Source organism: Anabrus simplex, chromosome 7 (assembly GCF_040414725.1).
Source record: "Anabrus simplex isolate iqAnaSimp1 chromosome 7, ASM4041472v1, whole genome shotgun sequence".
Taxonomy (NCBI): domain Eukaryota; kingdom Metazoa; phylum Arthropoda; class Insecta; order Orthoptera; family Tettigoniidae; genus Anabrus; species Anabrus simplex.
The window spans coordinates 325,340,467-325,355,867 of record NC_090271.1 but is presented as its reverse complement, the minus strand read 5'-3'; the positions used below and the strand labels follow the sequence as shown (position 1 = coordinate 325,355,867).

The 15,401-nt window shown below is 37.3% G+C and overlaps 1 protein-coding gene across 1 annotated transcript in view; it reads right to left on the bottom strand.

Annotated features, from left to right (window-relative positions):
• LOC136877619 (WD repeat-containing protein 43) overlaps positions 1–15,401 on the bottom strand; it is a 161,308-nt gene that overhangs the window by 80,686 nt on the left and 65,221 nt on the right. The window lies entirely within an intron of this gene.

The window sequence follows — 15,401 nt, the reverse complement described above, 5'->3', positions numbered from 1 at the left end:
AGTGAGAGTGGACAGTATCTGATGTGTATGGTTAGTATAGTGTAGAATAGTGTAGTGCACGATACCTGAGTTGCACGAATGTTCGGGACAGCACAACACCCAGCCCCCAATACAAGGGAATTAACCATTAACGATTTAAATTCCTCAACCCACCAGAAATTGGACCTGGAGCACCAAGAACGGAAGGCCAAGGCGCTGATCACCCACAAGGAAAGTCTTCGAGTTGTTACACTCTGATTTTGTTCAAGTTATGCAAGCGGGTAGCTGAGCTAGTGTACATTCCAAAAGCGAAAATTGTATGTACCCAGATTAATATTTAATGCTCTTTATTTAACGCTGAAACTACACTAGGAAACACACCACACAGAAGCTAGCTCGTAGCTGAGGTAAGGCTGAGAGGGATGAGTCACAATCATTCAGCTGAGTGTCAGATGACACTGATAGGCTAATAATTTAGGAGTAGCATGGTAAACAAAAAACATTCACCAGTATGGTCGGGTTTGACCTGTAACAGTCTCGATTGTTGAGTACCAAGTGTTGCACTCAGCCATGTAGCATACGGACAGTTGAGTGTTAGAAATAACACAGCCAATATCAAGCAAACTTACAGTTTTATATCACAATCATACACACAGAACGTCTAGTTTTATGTGGAATCCAAACCACAATAACGTGATTTTTTTCAAATGTAACATGCATGTCCTTGAAAATGAGGAAGAAACATGTTGTACTAAGTTAGCATAACTGTACTGTATATTCCTTTAAAACTGGGTGAATATACAATATGGAGTAGTACTGAAAATGTGGACCAGTCTCAAAAAGTGTATTATTTAAGAAATCTTCCCCAAATCAGTAAAGCACCACCACTACAAAGTTCTCATTGAATAATGTGCCATACCTATATTCTAGAGGTAGTGAAGATGGTTGTTTTAAGTGACAAAAAACAGTATTATCAGTGATTCTACCTCAATCATTGATTCCACAATTTCGTAACTCTTCATGCTATTTTACATGCACGCCGAGGATTTCGAGGTCACTAACTGACAGACGAACTTGCTGAAGCCCACCTGACCCTTGCATATGGTAGAAATATTGCTTAACATATGGTATTTACTTCTTAATATCCGCATGTTAAGTTTCCATTGGCTTACCAGTTTTTCTTTAGAGATTACAATTAAATTTAAAGGAAAGTATTTTGTATTAGCTCTTCCCTGGTAGTTTGATATATACAACCATTCTTGCATTAACTTCCCCACTGGTAAGTCACAAAGGGTGAATTTGAGGAAGCAGGCTGGCCATATATTACCAGTAATAATACCTTCATTAGAAACTACCTTATTTTCATGCCGATTTGAGATATCGCAGAGTCTTGCTGTAACCACACAAACACTTTCCCATCATTAGTTACATCATCACAGAATTTAGATTATATATCTGTTTCCAATTTATCATCAGCCAAATAATACAATTTGCATGAAGAATGCACCACACACTCGGTATACAGATAGTGTCAAATTCAAATTCTGTGCAACAGTTGAGGACTTGTATAAAAAGAGTTGGCTAGTGTGTGCATGCTTTGAAACACTGAGCAGGCATAATCAGCTGTCTCGATGCCTCAACACAACAATGCTTCACTGTTTCGAACCAGTTGAGACTGCTTAGTGTGTTGTGTCACTTGAACAGAAACTCCACAAATTCCGTACATGTCAGCTATATCAATGCTTCGAAACAGTGATGGTGCTTTGTTTATCTCCTCGCCTCAATAGAAACATTCTGTGTGACACTGCCCTGATGATGAGCCGACACTCATTAAGACGCTTCATATTCCAAATTGAGAGTCAAGCTACTAAAAGAACAATGTACTCTGCAACGCAAGATCTTTGATTTACACAGAAAAAGGACATTATTGTTCTCAAAGCAGGGCAACATTATAACAGAAAGATGCACCCATTTGTCGAGTGCAAAAGTTCCAAAACTTACCTTTTTAAACTTCAATTTGAAGTAGATTTTAAACTGGATTAGGTCAAGCCTGTTACTGAACATATGATAACAGTCTTGGACTCTTCTTAAATTTAATTACTCATTTTATAATCATTCAAATTAGTTCATTTAGTCTTAACTATTTTACCATGCTTTCCTGACTAGGTTAGGTTGCTTGTTAATGTATGTAAAATTATGATTTTGGGCTCTTCTTAAGATTGCAATACTCATTTTATAATTATTCTAGTTCATTAATTTAGACTACTATTTTACTATGTATACTTTTGTAACTGGATTAGATTAAGTTTGTTATTATACAAAGAATACCTATTTTGAACTCTTCTTAAATTTCATTAATCATTTTATAATTATTCAAATTAGATACTGTTTCGGTGTGCTTTTAATGGCAAATTTCATTCCTTTATTGTTACTGTAAGCACAGAGTGCAGAAGCAAACACTGTTTATTACTATATACTGGGACTATTACACTAAACTCTATACATCTATTTATCACACTGTACTTTGTACATTTACTCATTGAATATTTCATGAACCTCATATTTTATCATTAACAGAACGTCAAAAAGAAATCCAGTGAATTGAACTTAGCTATGAAGCATGGTTTACGTTTCACCATGCCTTCGCGAAACACTGTCCAGGTACTGTGTATAGGAACAATGTTTCCCTTGCAGTCAAAGATGGATGTGCGCCGTGTCGACACACTGCTTCAAAGCAACTCGCTGTGTCATATCAAATGTTTCAAAACAGGCAGCAGTTCACTTCACTCATCTCCAGTACAAAACCTGTGTACATTTATTTGTGATTTCTATAACCCACTCAAACACGACCAGCTGTTACTCATTTCTGAGTTTACATCTTTCCCCAACTACTTTCTCTATACTCAGAGTTTATGCAAGGATTTCTGGAAAGTAAACAGGCCAATCCTAGTGAAGAATATGTAACCACACAAATTGAACTTAATGGATTGAGAATAGGGTGTCTGTATTTGCCAAAACCTTCATGTCTATCGCCTGATCTATCCATGCCTTCTGTTTCTGGCCAAGTAAGAGTCCACTATCTAAGTGACAATCTCCCACCTACAGGTTATTTGTAGACAATATATCGTAGAGTATGGCAACAAGAGTGTAGGAGCAAGTACACAGCCCAGTTTCAATCCATGTGAAATTGGAAAAAAATACACAGCTGTATTTCAATGTATAGCTTGACTAGACATTCCATGAGGTGGCAGATTCCCTATCAATTGTTTACCTAGCCTTTTTTTTTAAATGTTATCAAAGAAACTGGAAACTTATCAAACATTTCCCTTGATAAATTCCTTGTCCTATAGATGAATATTTGCCCTCTTGAATCTGAACTATATCTTTATATTACGATCTTTCCTACTCTTAAAAGCTCCACTCAAGCTTATTCATCATTTAATGTCATTCCACGCCACTGAAGCATCTCAGCACTGCCCATACACCAAGTATCAGAACAAAATCTACAATAATGACTTTTTTTTTTTTTTTTTTTTACATTCCACCAACTACTTTTCATGGTTTTCGGAGATGCTGAGGTGCCAAAATTTTGTGAAGTAGGAGTTATTTTATGTGCCTGTAAATCTACCGATACGAGGCTAACGTATCTGAGCACCGTAAAATACTACTGGACTGAGCGAGGATCGAGCCTGCCAAGTTGGAGCCAGAGGGCCAGCGCCTCAACTATCTGAGCCACTCAGCCCAGCACAACAGAATCAAAGGTCATTTTGTAGGTTATCGAATACCAAAAAGAGGGGTTCCTATTGTTCTCTGCACTTTTTCCTGAAGTTATATAGCACAAAAGATTTGCTCATTGTGATCTCAAAAATGCCGATATAATCATCTTTAAGAAAGATAATCATAGAAAATATGGCAACTCTTAGTATATCCCAGTTTTCCCTTGCAGGGAAAGTTCATGCCAGAATTCTGCTCATGCATCTCCAAATTGCCTGTGAGGGTATTCTTCTTGAGTTTCAATATGGCTATTAAATATCCAAGTCACGGCTTCAAGAGCTATGACTCCACTTTATTAACTAAAACTTACAGGGATATTAATTGATGCAGAAACTCTTCTACTCGTGAGATATTAAATGATCCAAAAACCTTTTTGGGTTTCATTGAAGATTCAATATACTCGCATTTTAAAGGCAGGGCTGGCATACACGGCTGCTGAAGCATATTACAAAGGAAGTCTCCCACAGCAGTTGTACCAGGGCGAACAGAAGGAAGAGCGTACACACTTCCACTTTGTCTCACTGTTAATGGCAGACCTAGATGTGGCACTGATAAAACCATATAACCGCACAGAAAAACTGAAGTGATAAATGCACAAGTGATCAGGAAAGTGTATCAGACATATGTAAAACAAAATGTGATACAAAGAAGATTGTAAAGGCAAGATTATTCAGCAGTACCATATAGTTGATGAAAAAGGCAGGAGGGAGTTTAAAAAAGTAAGTATTATTGGTGAAAAAACATAAATAAAAATGTATATAGCCTATGCGATGGGTATAAGGCAATTGTTAATAAGTGTGAAAATAGGTAAGTTAAGCGCTAAAAAAAAAAAAAAAAGTGCACAGTACTGTATGTTCCTCACATTTAACATTTAATCTTGATTTTAATTATGATTAAAATATGTAATTCAAGTCCCATGGAGATACAGATCCTGAGGATGCACACAACAAACATTGCAGCAGAAGTCTGTTATAGCAAGAATTCATAAGAGCGAAAAATTTACTCAATATAATGGACTGCCGTTATATCAGATTTTCGTAAAAGTCGGGAAAAACCCCATACACATTAAAAACGGTATGAAACGGCAATCAGTTTGTTCAAAACTTGCGTTTTCGAGGATGGTATCCACACTACGGCTTACTCGTTTGTCATTTCTTGAAATCCGATACTTCGTGAAAGAGTAAGCTTAATTTCATTCTCAAAAAAAATGTAGTTCACTCCAGAATCCTCTGTTCCAAACATTCCAGTTTTCTTTTTCAAACAGTGTCACCTAACCTAATCGTACAGGGTGGCGCACGAATAGTTGACACATTTGAAATGCAAATATAAAATGCAACTTACGTACTATGTTGTTAAAATTTTGCACACACCTTCCCTGTTTCATGGAAATATCTGTACAGGTGACACTGCTGCTTTGTCTCCAAATGCCTGCATTCCAGTGACCTTTCTGCCATGGCCAACCACGGCCATTTCTCCGTTCAGCAGCGCGTCAAAACAGTTATCTTTTATTGCGAATCAAACATTGTTATGGCGACACAAAGGAAATTTCAAGTTGTATTTCAGATTAGGTGGGTACCAGCAAGGAACATCATCCTTCGCTTATGCAGAAAGTTTGAAGAACAAAGCAGGGTGAAGGAAAAAACGCGACCACGTGCACCAGCAGTTCAATCTCCTGAGGGTTGCCATGCAGCGCAGCCCACGCAAGTCAACACGGGGAGCTTCAAGAGAAAATGGAATATAGCGCCGTTCAGTTCAAAGAATGTTACACGATGACCTTCATTTGTGCCCGTACAAAATGACTGTACTACACAAGCTCACAGATCTTCACAGGGAGAAGATATTGCAGTGCGCCTTATGGACTCAAGATAAAGATGAAGTGCTGTTTAACACTTGGTTCTCTGATGAAGTCTATTTTCATCTCAACAGAGCAGTTAATAAACAAAATGTGCGGTTTTGGGCTACAAAAAACCAGACATTATTCATGAAAAAGCACATATGGAGAAAAAGTGAGTCTTGGGTAGCCCTGTCAAGTCAGACATGCTGGGGAATGAATTCATGCCTCAAATTATCGCTATCCCTATTCATACGCAGTGGTTTATGCAAGCTGTTGCAACACCTCACACAGCTAACAATGTTCTTGAGCTTTTGAGGGGAGTATTTGGTGATCGTGTAATGTCTCTTCGTTACCCACAGTACAACAATAATGGCGAATTCTCATGGCCTCCTTAAAGCCCTGATTTAAATCTTTGTGATTTATTTTATGGGGCTACTTGAAAGAAAAAAAGACCTCAAAACCGCATGGAAATGCGTGCTCGGATTGTGCAGCTCTGCAGTGAAATTCATGAAGACCTGTGCCGCAAAGTCGTCAGGAACATGCGTACTTGTCTCGAAAAGGTTATCCGCCGCAGTGGAGGCCACGTTGAATCTGTGATATAGTGAAATGTATTTCCAGGGTCCAAGCTACCTGTGTCTAAAATTTCATTAGTGTTCTGTCAAAAATAAAGTTGTGATTCTAAAATTGAAAGTGTCAACTATTCGTGCGCCACCCTGTATATGTACCATGAAAACACATTTTAAGTGCACATAGGGAAATAACATCCTCACTACAAACTTACATGGGAACAGCCTTTCCGAAATTGAATAAAACGCGAGAAAATATGAACTATCCTCTGAAAAGAGTGATGTACTCTGCCATATCTTGATGTGCATCGCATTCTTACTTAATTTCAGCATATAACAGTAAAATTAAGCGATTGTTTACTTCAGCCTTTATTTCTAATGAGTTAACAACTGCTATCGACCACGTTATTTAAGCATTTATTACAAAAACGTCTTATCCTCTATCATTTTGAATTTTCCTTTAGAGAACACAAGTCGACGGGTATTACTAATAAACTCAAACATCGCTTTCGAATATCGATGAGAGCTCACAAGTGTACACAGCAAAAAAACAATACTGAAGGTCATTTTGTGGCAAATGTTTCAGTTTTCTTATTCAAGCAGTGTCACCTAACCTAGCTTAACCATACTATATGTATCATGAAAACGTATTCCAAGCGCCAGTAGAGAAATAACATTCTTGCTATAAATTTACATGTGAATAGCCCCTCCGAAATTTAACAAGACCCAAGAAAATATAAACTGACCTCTGAAATCACCGATGCGCTCTGCCATATCTTGAGGTGTATCCTATTTGTACTTAAGAGTATTTAGCATTAAAATTAAGTGATGGTTTACTTCAGACTTTATTTTAAACGAATTAACAACTGCTATCGACGAAGTTAGTTACATATTTGTTATGAAAACATGTTCTCCTCTTTCACTTGTAATTGTCTTTATGGAACAGCAGTTGACGGGTATTACTAATCAATTCCAACATCGCCTTTGAATGTCAACAAGAGAAATCGCAAGTGCACATAACAAGAAAACTATACCGAAGGACGCATATTGTGACAAACACTTCCGTTTTCTTATTCAAAACGCGTCGCCTAACCTAATTTAAACGCCTATGTACCATGAAAACATATCAAGCACCAGTAGAAGAGTGATAACCTAGCTATAAATTTAGATGGGAATAGCCCCTCTGAAATTAAACCAGACGTTAGAAAATATAATCTAAGCTCAGAAATCAGTGATGTGCTCTGCTATATCTTGAGGTGTATTGCATTCATACTCAGTTTCAGTACATAACATTTCGTTTTCTTAGCCTTTATTTCTAACGAATTAACAACTGCTATCGACCACATTATTTATGTATTTAATATAAAAACATGTTCTCCTCTTTCATTTCTGATTTTCTTTATGGAACAGCAGTTGACGGGTATTACTAATCGACTCCAATATCACCTTCGAATGTCAACGAGAGAGCTAGCAAGTGCACATAACAAGAAAATGATACCGTACTGAAGATGATCGATTGCAATTTGTGGTAAACGTTTCAGTTTTCTTATTCAAACAGGGTCACCTAACCCAACTTAACTGTATTCTATGTATCATGAAAATATATTTCCAGCGCCAGTAGAGAAATGATAACGTTCTCGCTATAAATCTACATCATAATAGCCTTTCTAAAATTTAAGCAGAACCGAGAAAATATGAAACCTCTGAAATCAATGATGCACTGTGCCACATCTTGAGGTGTATTCTATTCGAACTTAATTGCAGTATTTAGCATTAAAATTAAGCGATCGTTTATTTCAGTCCTTATTTTTAACGGTGTACCTTCACAGAATGCGATAAAAGAATTGGGGCTGCTCATGCAGACGGTTAATGCACTGAGTCTTCATGAACAACGACCTAAAACTGCATACCAAACTCATGGTGTACAAAGCTGTTGTCATTTCCACGCTGCTGTACGGCTGTAAAACTTGGACAATCTATCGCCATGATATCAAAAACTTGAGCGCTTCCACCAACAGAAAATGAGATTGATCCTGAATATTAAGTAGGAGGACTATGTGACCAACACAGCAGTTCTCGACAAAGCGCAGCTAAATACCATTGAGGCAACAATCATCGCTTATCAACTGAGATGGTTAGGCCATGATCACCGCATGGGTGATACCAAGCTTCTCTGACAAATTCTTTATGGTGAACTTTGCTCCACCAGTAGACCTCATTGAGCCCCTCTTAAGTGTTTTAAGGACCAGCTGAAACACATGAAGACAACTGGTATAGATATACAGACATGGGAAGAATGTGCTGTGGACCGTTCACTGTAGCGGAACACTACATTCACCGCTGTCAACTTCTTTGAAAAAGAACGCCACAGACATCAAGAGGCCAAGCAACAAGCAATTACAACCCCGCCCTCCTCCACCCATTCAGTATGATTTGTGTGGGCATATGTTTTATGCCAGGATTGGTCTGTTTAGTCATTGTAAACACATCCACAAACTGAGTTGAACTGATCAATGTATGCAGTAAGAAGTTATATATACTCGGATCGAGCTACAGCCGACGACGACGATTTTTAACGAATTAACAACTGTTATCGGACACATAATTTACTCATTTATTACGAAAACATGTTGTTCTCTTTCGTTGCCATTTTTCATTACGGAACAAAATAAAAGGGTATTACTAATTGACTAATACATCACTTTCGAATGTTGACGAGGAGCTCGCTAGTGGACATAGCAAGGAAACAATACCGATGATGATCGATCGCATCCAATATAATCGCTGGGTGTATAAATATTGGTAACAAAAAAAAAGCGCACGTTTACTTGTTCGTAATAATGGATGTGTCAGTGATAGAGCTCTCGCTGAAACGGAAAGATAATACACAGTTTAATATGGGAATTTTGAAGGGACAGACAAAAACTGTCATTAAAACAGGGTTCTCATTATATGCCGTGCTCGCTATAGCGGAATTGTACAATATATAATGATAATGTTATTGTTTTTGTATCCTACTAACTACTTTCTCGGTTTACAGAGACACTGGCGAAATTTTGTCTCGCAGGAGTTCTTGTACGTGCCAGTAAATCTACCGACACAAGGGATTTGAGCACCTTAACATACCACTGGACTGACCCAGGAACGAACCTGCTAAGCTGGGGCCAAAAGGCCAGCACCTGCACCATCTGAGCCACTCAGCCCAGAGTACTGTATATCCACAGGTTCAATTCTATTGGAGAAAAGTGTACATGTAAGGAACCAATAAAATACCATGTGCTCATTCTTTACTTTGAGTGACTATACTTTACTTTTAAAGGCGATAAGGAATGGTAACTACTGTATAATATAACAGAAATAAAGAGATTAAGAAGGAGGTGCAGATTAAAAAGAAATAGATTAAGGAATGGTTGTGGAGGTAAGGAGAAACTGATTGAATTTTGCTGTGAATTTTGCTGGAAATTCAATTTAGCAAATATGTCAGCTGAAGATAACACGATAGTAAACATATTAGTTTTAGTGAAAAATAAGAGGGTAAGTAACTCTGTCAGCGAAAGAGTTTTATGTCTGTACGCAGACCAAAAATTGTCGTAGGTTATAAATTTCATTAAGGTCCGTATTGACAATTGAACATTATCAAACGGTAGAGAAGGGTCCACCTATTTAATACCATGAACTTGTATAGCGTCTATATAATTGGGACTACTTTCGACCCCATATACACTGGGTCATCTTCAAAAACATATGCTGACATACAAAACACAATAAATTAAACAATCTGGGATGTCTCCATTTACAATCCATATTTTAAAACATCTATGAAGTCTGAACAACAAAATCCAAAATTAAAATCAAATGACACTTCAGAACTGTTACTGTTGGTGCTGAACTATGTCGTCGCTCCTAAAGCAACCAAACGTTCCTGAGTTGATTTGGGAGTTGGCATTCCCTACCTACATAGACGAGCCACGTGGTTTATAAATTATGTTTTGTACAACAGAAACATGCATAATGTTTGGTTGATGGGGGATATTTGTAACTTGAATAGGTATTCCTTTTCGTCAGATGTAGTGATCTATTGTTTAATTTTGTTTTGAAGTGAATGGCTCTATGTTCTCTGTAAATTATGCGCATTTGGTATGGACACCAACATCAGATTCTGGTGTTCTGCAAGCCATGTAAACAAATTCAGTTGCCTGCTTTCTCCAGCAAGTCAGTGCTTGTTCTACATCAGACATTAGAGATTTACTTCTTTGAATGAGGTCCTAAGTCAACTTAAAGACATCATATCATGACAAGAAGATTATAACTATAATTTTTGTTATTATATGTATTTTAATGTTATAATCATTCCTGTAACATTGTCTTTGTCTAGTATGCCGTATTTAAGCGAATAATATAATTTTTTTTAAACTGAGGCACGAAATTGTGGTGCGGGTTTTATTTGAGTCAATGTTGGAATTCCTTTTTTCAAAATCAACCTTCCTAAAGTCAGGGTGCAGGGATTATTCGTGTAAATACAGTACATATGTTTTAGTTATCACATGAAAATTAAAACCTACAACCTGTTTTCCAGTCACTGACCAGGTCAGGGATGGAATGAATGAAGCCCCAAATCTTGTAGCGAGCATAGGAATTGTGCCAGCTGCCGAGACCTGTCGGACTCCTCTGGGGCAATGATTAATGACTTGACAGATGAAATGATACTGGGGTGTGTTGCTGGAATGAAAGATGAAAGGGAAAACCAGAGTACCCAGAGAAAAACCTGTCCCGCCTCCACTTTGTCCAGCAAAAAATATCACATGGAGTGACTGGGATATGAACCACGGAGGCCAGCGGTGAGAGGCCGACATGCTGCCACCTGAGCCACGAAGGCTTCAGTTATCACATAATCTGTTTAATTTTATTTGGCTAAAGATGGCACTAAGTGACAGTCCCAAGACTGATGTAATATTATTTACTTGATATATTGTTTTGAAAAAGTGGAGATCTTGTCAATTTATTTCTTATAATTGCACTTCAATACGGAACAAAAATGAAACGTACAGCTTATAATCATTTGACGAAACTCGTTCCGTCTTCAAGCAGACTTGTCAAAAAGCGCTCTGTCTCCTTCCAATCATAGTGGCCATACTCTGCTTTATGTTTTCCGAGGATTCTCTAAACATCACCTGAATACGATGCTAAGATGGTCCCGTATGCAAGTTCACTGCCAATCGCTTCTCCAGTACAGTACTTGCTCTAATTATTGCAATGACGTGACGTTAATACCAAGATCCATAAGCATGCCATAGCCGTCATTTCGTGAGATACATTTCTTGAAAAACGCGTGATCGAGGATTTAGCGTTGATTGGACGAAAATTTCTGGATGGTTGATCTGGGAAATCATTTCTTTGAGGAACAGATAATGCGGGATTGTTACAATGTGATTTAATTAGGATGCTCGCGGGATCACGTAATTTGAACGAATAATACGGGAAAACGTAGTTTCCGGGCAAGTATAACCGAGGTTCTCCTGTAGGCTATTTACACTTGAGATAGAATTTAGATACATATTTCTGTAAGGGAACTAATACTAATTGGTAGAAAATTCCACAGTTTATGACATAATGAAACATTTGTCAGGATGGAGATTATGGTTTGGCTGAGCAGTTTCCCTTTTCACCCTACATATGACGCAAGGAAATGTGCCAGTTTTCTAGTCCCTCCTATCCATAAAATGTTGCATCCCGTTCAATCTCTCTCTTGAAGGGCCTCCTTTGTCTGCCCCCAGCTGGATCTAACCTGTTTTCCTGTCATTGACCGGATCAGAGATGGAATGAATGAAGCAGATATAGGCTATTAATACGATGGGGTCACCACTCCCAAAGTGATTTATTAATGACTGATAGATGCTATGAAATGAGAATGGAGAGTGTTGCTGGAATGAAAAATGACAGGGAAAACCGGAGTACCCGGAGAAAAACCTGTCCCGCCTCCGCTTTGTCCAGCACAAACCTCACATGGAGTGACTGGGATTTGAACCACGGTATCCAGCGGTGAGAGGCCGATGCGCTGCCGCCTGAGCCAAGGAGGCTCTCTTGAGCCCTACTAAATAACCATACTTCTCCAAATCCAAGACAACCCTCACCTTTTCCTTCAAAAAAAATTAAATCAGTCTTAAAAAGTGTTTTGTGAAATCATATGAATGCCCTTCTTGTTCAGTACACATTTTTAGACTATATTTTTATTCATGCCAATGTCGAACTTTGGCTTGAGTTATGCAGTATTTTCATGCGGCAGCACAATTATTCTTTATTTCCGCGAGTTTCATAACCATTAAATTGAAATTGGCATCATAATATTGAAGAGAACCGTTGAAAATTTGCCAGCAATACCTGTTTCATATCTCTACAATACAACGGTCCATCAGGAAAGTATTCCTGCTGCCTATAAAACTGTAACTTTTACTAAGCATCAGATACAACCAGCTGCCGCTAGACGCACGTCTCGCTTACCAGCTTCAGCTGACTTCAGCGGCTAGCGATGTATTGTGAAGATGCGGACGTTGAAGGCCAACGAATTTATTGCGCTGTGGTATGGCCATTCCACCATTGCGTTTTTCACGCATGTAACTCACAATTCAATCTTCAATTTCTTAAAAGCATCCTTGTTGTGGGCAACTGAACGCATTTTGTGTACATTACGTATTTTTAAGCTATCTTTGTCTTCACGCTAACACGGAAAATAGGCTTTATTTATTCAGTAGTTTCTTATGGTTGCATAATTATTCCTCATTTCCACATGTTGAGCTTCAAATTGGCAGCATAACAGAGACGAGAACCCGTTGAAAACTTGCCGGCAATAACTGTTCCACGTGTCTTTACAATATGACTATTCATCACGTAAATATTCCTGCTGTCTGTAAAACTGTTAATTTTACTACATGTCAGGTACAGTAGACGCGTTATATCTTCGCCACTGAGTAGCCATGATCTTTCTAAGAAATTCAATTGGTCCAATCCACCAAAAAATGGAAGATTTAACAACCACAATAGCAGATATCAGAAGTGAATATAAATACAAAACGACATTAAATTCAAAGTAAAATAGAAACTCCCAAGTTTAGTAAAAGAAATTAAAACCAGCTCCAACCAGACCCTCCTAAAACAAATAAAGGAATTAAAAACCAAAGTAAGGGATAACAACGTTATTGTAACCTAGGTGGATAAAGGCGAAACAATAGTCCTAGTAAATAAAAGCGACTACATTAAAAAAACAGAAGAGTTCTTTTCTAATGAATCTTACACTATAGCGAATAAAGACCCGATCTCTTGAATTCAACGAAATCTAAAAACAATACTTAAAAATTCAACTTGTTTATTTAATGAGCAAGACAACAAAAAATGGTTAACATGAACCCGACAATACCTAAGGTAAAGGCACTACCCAAGTTACATAAAAACAACACACCCATTTGACCAATCATAAACAGCAGGAATAGCCCAACATATAACATGTCAAAATTTATACATCAGTTTCTTAAAAAACATTATAAGTTCTATAATACTTCCTCAATTAAAAATTCAATTGAATTCTGCAAAAAACTAAAGAATTTCAACTTACAACCCCACCATAGGATGAGCTTGTTTGACATTACTAATATGTATTCAAACATCCCTATTAAAGAAAAAGTGAAAATTATTAATTCAAACCTCTCCAAACATAGCAACGTAAGTAAGCTCAAAATAGATTAATTCATTAAACTACTTAAATTCGTATTAAATAATACTATTTCACTTTTAACAACAAAATTTACCACCAGTTGAGTTTAGCTATGGGTGACCCCAGCTCAGGGATATTAGCAGATATTTATATGGATAACATGGAACATACAATAATTAAATATAATATGGAAGGACTCTGCCTTTGGCTAAGAATTGTAGACGACACGTTCGTAATAATAGATAACCGGAAAAATAACAGCGAAAAAATCTTAGATTTTTTAAAATAATATTGACAGTTACATAAAATTTACTAACGAAGACGAAAAAGACAATTCGTTAAATTTCCTGGACGTTACTGTAACACGCTTAAATTCTAAATTCGATTTTCAAATATTCAGAAAGGCGACACACACTTCAATAAGAAATGATTCACTCCACCCGAAATCCCACAAACAGGCAACCTTTTTTAGTATGGTCTACAGAGCTCACAAAATACCTTTATCACCCGCGAATTTAACGAAGGGACTAACACTAGTCAATGGATACATAAAAGAGATGGTAAATCGAATCATCAATAAAGTAAAACTCAAATTAGCCACAAATCTCGCTCCGGAAAAGACTAAAAAATCAAAATACGCAACTTCTACTTACACCAGTCCAACGATTCATCAATTAGCAAACCCACTGAAAAAACGGGATATATAGCCTTCAAAACACACAACACCAATAAAAACTTATTCTTTAATCATAACATAGTAAACTCCAACAATAACAAATATCAAGGTTCCAGAATATACAGACTATCATGCACACAGTGTAATTTTTCATATGTTGGCCAAACTGGCCGCAGCTTCCTTACTAGATACATGGAACACTTTAACGCTTTAAAGCATAATAAATATTCCGCAATGAGTAACCATATGAAAGAAATCGGCCATCAATATACCTCAATAGACGCAGACTTTACAATAATCAAAAGGATTGAAAAGGGGAAGCCAATGACGGAGTTTGAAAATATATATATTTAGTTGGACAAATATTTTAATAACGAAAAAAACTTGAAGGACGCAGTCGATATAAAAAGTCCATTAATAGAGCAATTACCAATATTACTACAAACTTTCAAATCAGATAATAGTAAATTCTTTTAAGACATTTAATCTGAAAACTCCCACCACAAAAACCACTTTGACAAAGCATAAAGATTCCCCTTCTACACAACACGCCAAAGTCCAACGCTCCGCCTAATATTTCTTCCCCTAAATCCCCTACCCGCCCTTCACAACAGTTTTTCCATACGTATAACACAAGGAGTAGAACCACAAGATATAACAGTCACCGTAATGTAACAAATACCACGAAGTTTTGTAGTAGCAGTCAAAGGGGTAAGTGAACACATACCATTGATCACTGTAAAAGCACAATAACACACAATATTATTCACGTAAATTTCCTTTGTTGCAGACGCACCATCATTCAAATATTGTGAAAGAAACAAATCAACACCTCAGGACTTAGGATTAACGTCCCTTTTGACTAAA